The sequence below is a fragment of the Pteropus vampyrus genome, unplaced genomic scaffold, assembly GCF_000151845.1.
Source record: "Pteropus vampyrus isolate Shadow unplaced genomic scaffold, Pvam_2.0 Scaffold56, whole genome shotgun sequence".
In the NCBI taxonomy this organism is placed as follows: Eukaryota; Metazoa; Chordata; class Mammalia; order Chiroptera; family Pteropodidae; genus Pteropus; species Pteropus vampyrus.
The window spans coordinates 8,141,619-8,149,441 of record NW_011888837.1 but is presented as its reverse complement, the minus strand read 5'-3'; the positions used below and the strand labels follow the sequence as shown (position 1 = coordinate 8,149,441).

At 32.9% G+C, this 7,823-nt stretch overlaps 1 protein-coding gene across 2 annotated transcripts in view; it reads right to left on the bottom strand.

The window, feature by feature from the left end:
• The window catches only part of CUNH4orf22 (chromosome unknown C4orf22 homolog), a 541,171-nt gene that overhangs the window by 52,595 nt on the left and 480,753 nt on the right, over window positions 1-7,823 (bottom strand). The window lies entirely within an intron of this gene.

Below are 7,823 nucleotides of genomic sequence, written 5' to 3'. Positions count from 1 at the left end.
ACATTAATAGAATAATAGACTAGATTTTATATTCTGAGTCATTGTGTTATAATTACTAGGTTAAATAAAATGTATGGGTGAACAACGTTAAATTACGTTAATGCTTGTGAAAATGTTCTATAAACTCACGAATTTAAGTTATTTTCTTTAATACTACATGCAGAAGCAGAGAAAAATTATTGCTCAATTTTACTTATTTCTAGTCCTAGATAGGGAGACCTCCAATTTATTCAATTTATCTTCTTTCTGTAGACTTACTTGCCTTGCATATGACCTGACTTTTTTCAAGCCCTGAAAAGAAAGGCCAGGAAGTGCTAGGAAGCCACATATTAATTTGTGTGGCTGAGCTGAAGCCTGGATGGTTCCCTCAGAGTAGTACCTTAGAAAATTAAGGAACTAGTTCATTCCTGGATACAAACATTGCAATACTGCCTCAAAGAAATAAACACAAGTAAGTCATTTTTACTTCTTTTTATCCTTTTAAATGAATTATACACACTTTAAAAAAATCATGCTGTATTGCAAGTATCCCAAAATAACTATTCCTCTGGTCATCTGGAGAACTTTCTTTTATAGTATTTAATCTATTAGTTGACTCATATTCAAACAATACAAATGTTTATTATTTCCAATACTTTCAATTTTCTTCTTTAAAGACTTTTATTAGCACATGTTAGAGAGCAGGTAATATTTTTTATTTTGAATATTTTATTTGAAATATTGAGTATTTATAATATTAATACCATATATCTCCACTGATTTTTACTTTATTTTTATTAATAAACCAAAATTTACATCAAAAATAAAATAAAAATTAAAGAGGTAATATTTATAATATTAAACATAAGCCAGATGTGGAAGCATGTTTTACCAGAATAAACATTTACTGAGTTGGCAAGAAAAAGACTTTCTTCCTCATTCACTCAAGTAAGTTTTGTTTGAATGGATTCTAATTTCTTATTCTTTTACCCTTTTCAACATCTTTCCGTTGCTTTGTTTACCTAATAATGGTTTTTCCTTACCACTGCCTTCCACAGTTCTGCACAGCTGCCTCCCAGATGAGCTAAATAGCTCATTTTCATCTTTACACGAGTTTAAACTATGGGCTAATCTTATAAGGCTTTCATAGAAACAGTGACTGAAATCTCTCTTTGTGACAGTTCTCACTGCTATACATTTTTTAAAGGGAGTATTCAAGGGAACTTCACTATAGAAAAACACAAAACATTATTATCTGGTTCTGCATCCTGCAAATTATATGTATTCTTTGAAAACTAGTGTGGACAAGGCCTAGATTTATGAAGAACATGATGTACGTATTCAGAAAATAAAGAAAACAGACTTTTTCAGCAAATTGAGAAAGTTCCTAATTTCATTCTTATCTACTAGATTGATTAACCAACTTCTAGCAAGAATTCCACATATTGCCTTTAAAATGGCTTCATTCAACATGAGTTGAAGAACCAAATCAATAATTCTTGTTTAATGGACTTATTTCATGAATTCACAAATGAAATGAAAAGATTCAAGGAGATTTGCCAATTTAGAGATATTTTTATAAACTTCAAGTCCTTCCTTCCTTCCTTCCTTTTCTCCTTCCTTCCTTCCTTCCTCCCTTCCCTCCTTCCTTCCTTCCTTCATTCCTTCCTTTCCTACTTCCTTCCCTTTCTTCCTCTTTTTCTGCCTCCTCTCCTCTCCTCTCCCCTCCCCATCTATCTCCTCCTCTTCCTTTACTCTCCTCTTCTTTCCTTTCCATGTTAATTTTCTGCACTTTCTGAATAGTACATCATAGTCAAAGGACTCAGGTACCCAGAATGTTCTACAATTTCAACAATAAAATCCCAAAGTTTTGATATTGCAGACATCCACTTAGATATAGATGATAATGAATAGAGATTATGGGAGTTAATAAGGAGGTATATTGGCATTCCTAATGACTTGCCTTTTCATTTTGGACTTGTTTATTGCTTTCTTTATTTGAAAGTGGTAGAGAGACATGAGAAATTGAATTCTGAGTTATAACCAAAGAAGCTAAACTACTTAAGAAAGTGCCATCATTCCATTTCATTATATTTTGGCATAGAAATGCATGCCTATGCAATTGTAAATTGTGTTTATGAATCAGAATTACACTACTTTAAACATGCTGCACGTTAAAAGTATAAAATATCAGTATGAGATTTTTACATCCATGTCACTGACAAATTAACTTCCTTTCTGTTGTGCCTTTACAAGTTAATGGGTGATTAAACATAAATGACTCAGAATATTAATGTGTTAACAAGCCTTTACTATATTTGTGTGTGTGTAAAAGTTTGAACATATACACTGTACTATAGTTTCCATACCTAAATAACATCTAATTCTGCTAACGTGGAAAAGTCAAGTAATCAATGAATCATATTAATCATTCCTGAATTCAAATGCTCAGGAAAACTGCAATTAGGTTTGACAACTTAGGTTGAGTGTGCTTAGATCTAGGTGCGAAATTTTTGTACATTCCTGGATCTTATAGAAATTGACAAGTGTAAGACATAATTTAATCAGGGTTTCTGTTTCATTCTTCCTCAAGTTTGTGCATGGATACAAACTGATAGATAATCAAATTGAACTTAATTATTTAGTTCTTTTAAAATGATCATTTTTAGTTCTAAAAGTAGGTATAGGGAAAATACAAAATAACACACAGATTGTTCTCTTTACAGCAAAATCTTTAAGATCAATTTGATTTTTCAAATTGTTCTGGTTTTTAAATTATTTTATGTGACAGCCATTCTGTAATATTTTAAAATAAAATCACATATTGTTTGAAGAAACTGGTCTTGCATCGTTTCATTCAATTACATAAATTAGTAGACAATGGAATGAATTTAGTTTTATATGTCATTTGGCAGCTGAAGTTCAATAGTTTAAGCATAAACTCTTGTGACCCAACTTACTGCCCAATGTAATCCTTTTATGTAACAAACTAGAAACAATGAGAATTTAATAATATAAAGAAAATCATTTCTATACTAAAACCAGAAGGATATCCAGTGACTCTGTACATATCACACACTATTCTTTTGAATATTTATGAAAACCATGAAAGCAAAATTATACTAAAATTTTAATTATTCTCTAACTTTTACTTCACAGTAAGATGGAATTTGATCTGGAGAACTCATAAAAAGATTCTAATGTTATCTAATGGTTTGAAATCTAGTGAAAATTCTGTCCTAACACTAAAACAAATTTTGCGAATCAATGGCAAATGTCCAGACTTAGAATACAATATAATGAAACAGTATAAATATAAACTTTTGACATAATTGCTATGGTATTAATAGCCAGCGCAAACTCAAAATTATAGTGCCAGATAGTCAGTGTTATTGAAGAATAAATATCATTTGTAAGTAAAAGTAATAAACAATCTTTTTTTTATTCAAATAGCCTTTCACAATGCTAAAATGTTTTTAAGTTAAATATTTTAAGTAAAAACTACATTTTTAAAATCTCCCAAAATTGTGTTAAGTTTTCCTTGGTAAAAATCACTTGTTTCATCCAACTTATTCATGTAATAGATTTTTAATAAGTCCCTGGCATGTGCCAGGCCTTTGGTAGGCACCAGGGGTACAGATATGTTATAAACAGAAACATATGCTCTCATGTTTCCACAGAAAGGGAGTCCCATAGGATTTGAAGAGGTAACCTGATTACCTCGGGCCAAATATTCCCAGTGGTAGAGTCAATGCATTGAAGAGTCGGCAGGCTCATGAAATAGGGTTGTAGGCCAGAAGAAGCTAAGGAAGAGTCCTTCGAGTCAGCTCAGCAGAGGCAGCTTTTCCTCAAGCAGCTCTGACGTCTCGTGTTGTTGGAGGGAACAGAGGCATCCTTCTAGGCCAGTTGTTCATAAAGTGCTGTCCCTGTACCAGCAGCACCTCACCACTTGGGACTTGGATAGGAATACAGATTCTCACGCTCCATCTCAACTCTACCAAGTTAAAAACTCTGGAAATGAGGCCCCGAACCTGGTTTAACAAGCCCTCTATGTGATTCAGAAGCATGCTAACATCTGAGAACCACAGATTAGGCCAATTTTATAGAAAACCCAGCGCTTGAAATTATTGGACTGCTATTGAGAAAGCTGATACTTTGGTTCCGATAGCCTCTGGTTTTCCCTACTTCTATCTTTGTTGTCTCCAAAGTTTACTCTCAGTTCTGTAGACAGCACGATCATGTGAAAATTTAATTCACATCACACCACTCCACTGCTAAGAACCCCCAGTGGCTTCCCATTTTACTCGGAATAAAAACAAAGTCCTTACAATGACCTGTATGGTCAAGGTCATCTGGCTCCTATAACCTATCTGACCTCATCACCTAACACGCTCCCCTTGGCCACTCTGCTGCAGCCCCCCTGGCCTTCCTGTCACTCCTTCTACAGACTGCCTCATGGCCTTATGTCCCCCAAGTACAAATCCTTCTGCCTGGTTTCTTCATGGCTCACCTCCTTCAGGTTTTTGTCAAATGCCAAGTTTGACAGAACAGTGCAGAGAGGTATTTCATGACCAAATTAGTTTAAAATGGCAACCAGAAATCCCCTTCCCCTGCTTAATTTTCTTCTTAGAACTTATCTTCCTTTGATATTTAATACAGATATATAAATGCTGAACTCCTTAACATAAATATAAACAGATAAAACATATAGCATATGAGTATTTACTGTATATTATAAAACATATTTATATATGTATATGTAAACAGATAGATTTGCTGTTGTTTATTTATTTTCTGTCTCCTACTACTTGACTATAAACTCCACGAGAAGAGACTTCCTTTACTCTGGTAAATGTTGAATCCTCAGTGCCTGGAACTTGAACATTGAATATTGAAGGTGATCAATAACTATGTGTTGAAAGAATCTTTAGTGGGTTTTCGTGTTTGTTCTTTGCCAGTGATGGCCCGGAGAAGAAAGGAAGTTCAGGTATTTGGCACCCCAAACCTCCAATACCATGGTTGTTCCTGTGTTGAAGAACTCACAGTTAACATGATAACATAATGTTTAATTGATGTGAAGGAAAAGAGGTGGACAAAATGATATGGCATAACATTGGTAAACTCAGTATGGGGAATGGAAGAGTTCTGAAAAAAGGAGGTCACACTTGAGTTGTGTTGTCAGGGAAGTGTCACTGAGTGGGGAAGGTGGGTACAGGTACTTCTAATAGTCATAAAAGAGCATGATGTATCTAGGAAACAACGAGTAGTCCTTTCTATGTAATTCAAGCATTGGGTATGCGAAGATGTGAATAGACACATAAAACAAGGCTGGAAAAGTTGATGAGAATTTTTCTTTTAATACTGAAAGATTTTGATCGTCTCGAATGACAAAAATTTATCGTTAGGTTTTTAAATAGAATTCTAAGTTACTGAATGCTAATCTCCACTCCTGAATTTTTAGATGATTTTAATAACAAGGAAAGTAGAATTTCTGAGACAAATACACATCAGACCAAAAAGAGAGCAGTTAATATCTCTAAGTTCAATTCCAGAATGGCTCCAGAATTTCCTCACAGGTTTTGTAGACAGATACAGATTTAGTTCATGCTGTTTTATTCTCTACTCTTCTTTGCATGTTAATGAAGCCACAGTCAAGAGAAAATGTCTTAAATGATATGTCATTATAGCAATTAATTAGAAAAAGTGAACTAGTTTTTGCTTACACCCTGGATTAATCTAATATGGCTTTAAAAATAATATTTTAATAGTATCTTTTTTTTTTTAAGAAGTAAATAAAGATACTCATCATATGTACAAATAGATAAATACACAGCATGCCGAAATGTTAAAAGAATCTGGGCTAAGGATTAGGAGACCTACTACTTAGTCCCACTTCTTAAAGCAAGCCATTGTTCTTCTCATCTGTGAGATTTACATTCAAGCATCCTTAGAGTTCCGTAATGCCAATTCTCACGAGGTTTCTAGTGTTCTTTAAGTTATAAATGTTGAACTTTTGAACAGAATCTTCCTGGAATGTATTGACTAATATATATTCAAAAGATAGGAACTGATATTGCCTGCTATTCTAGAGAGCAAGATGGTTTCCTAAAGCATCATGTTACTTAATGTTTTTGATCCTTTGGTGGTCACAGATATGGTATCTACAAAAAGATAATGATGATGCATCCCTACTTATTTTATTAACCCCAATGAGATGGTCATCACTTATCTGAGACAGGGAAGTTGTAAGAAAGTGGAGATATTTGATGTCTTCAAGTTTCTCCTTGATACATACAACAAAATGGTTTTGAGCTCTAAACAGTAAACAAGTGCAATTGTGGCACAAGGTTTATTTGCACACTGAAAGTTGTCTGTGATTCCTGTTAGCTCTACACTATAACTTTAAATCTGTTTAAATTTTGTTATAACAAATACATCTTTTCTTCTAATTTAGAAAATTAAATGACAAAACTCTGGATACAAGGTTAATTTGCTACATATCATTTCTTAAGGGAATCCTTGTACACTGTTGGTGGGATTGCAAATTGGGTCCTTAAAAAATTAAGAATAGAACTACTATGTGATCCACCATCTCCTTTTCTGGGTATTTGTCTGAAGAATATGAAAACACTAATTCAGAAAGATATATGTATCCTTTTATTCATTGCAGCATTATTTACAATAGCCAAGATAGGAGAATAACTTAAGTGTCCATTTACAGATAAATGGATCAAGGAAATGTGGTACATGTATACAATGGAATACTACTCAGCCATAAAAACTATGAATCATTGCCATTTTCAACATCATGAATGAATTCTGAGGGTATTGTGTTAAATGAATTAAGTTAGATGGAAAAGGACAAAAATCATGTGATTTCACTCATTTGAGAAATACAAAACAGAAAAGTAACAAACGAACTGACAAAAGAAAACAAAAAGAAACTGAGATACAGACAACAGAATAGTGGTTACCAGAGGGGAAAGGATTGGAAGGAGAGCTAATTGGGTAAAGAGGGTCAAATATATGATAACAGAAACAATCTAGACTTTTGGTGGTGAGTATGCAATAGAGTATGAAGGTATTGAATTATAATATTGTACAGCTGAAATTTAAATAGTTATTAACCAATGTTAACTGCAATAAATTTTTTTTTAAAAATGTAGATTTTAAACAGGAAATGAATATGTTTATATAAAGACATAAATGTTAGTTTATGTTAGTTTAGCTACTATAAAAATTTACCAAAAAATGAAAATATACCATTTTAGAAGTGATATTAAGCAATTCTCCTTTAACTAATGGGTCAAACTGAGCATCACTAATAATGAGACAATTTGACATTAGAGGCCTCCTTATATGATGTAATATGTAGGTACTCACTAATAGAGAATTCTTCCTGAAAAAATATTTATACTGGGTACAATCAAGCCTTTATACTTATTTCCCAGTTTAAAGAAAATACATAGAAACAAGTCAAATGATATTACAAAAAAACAGTAAGACAATTCCAGAATGCAGGGCAATGTAAAAGGCAACTGGCCTTATCTCTTAAAAAGGCAATGTCATGACCAAGAAAAAAATATCTTGTTGGAAATTAGGGGTAAAAGGGTGTCTTGGAGTAAAAGACAGTCAAGAGACATAAGCAATGCAATTTTTGTCCACTAATTGGATAATGGTTCACGAAACCATCTACAAAACACATTTTGGGACTAATTAAAATCTAAATATGAACTGGATGTTAAATGATAATAAGAAATAATTATTGATATTCTTATGTATGATAATAGTGATGTTATTTTGGAGAATTTCTTATTCCTAGGAGATTCATGATAAAATATTTC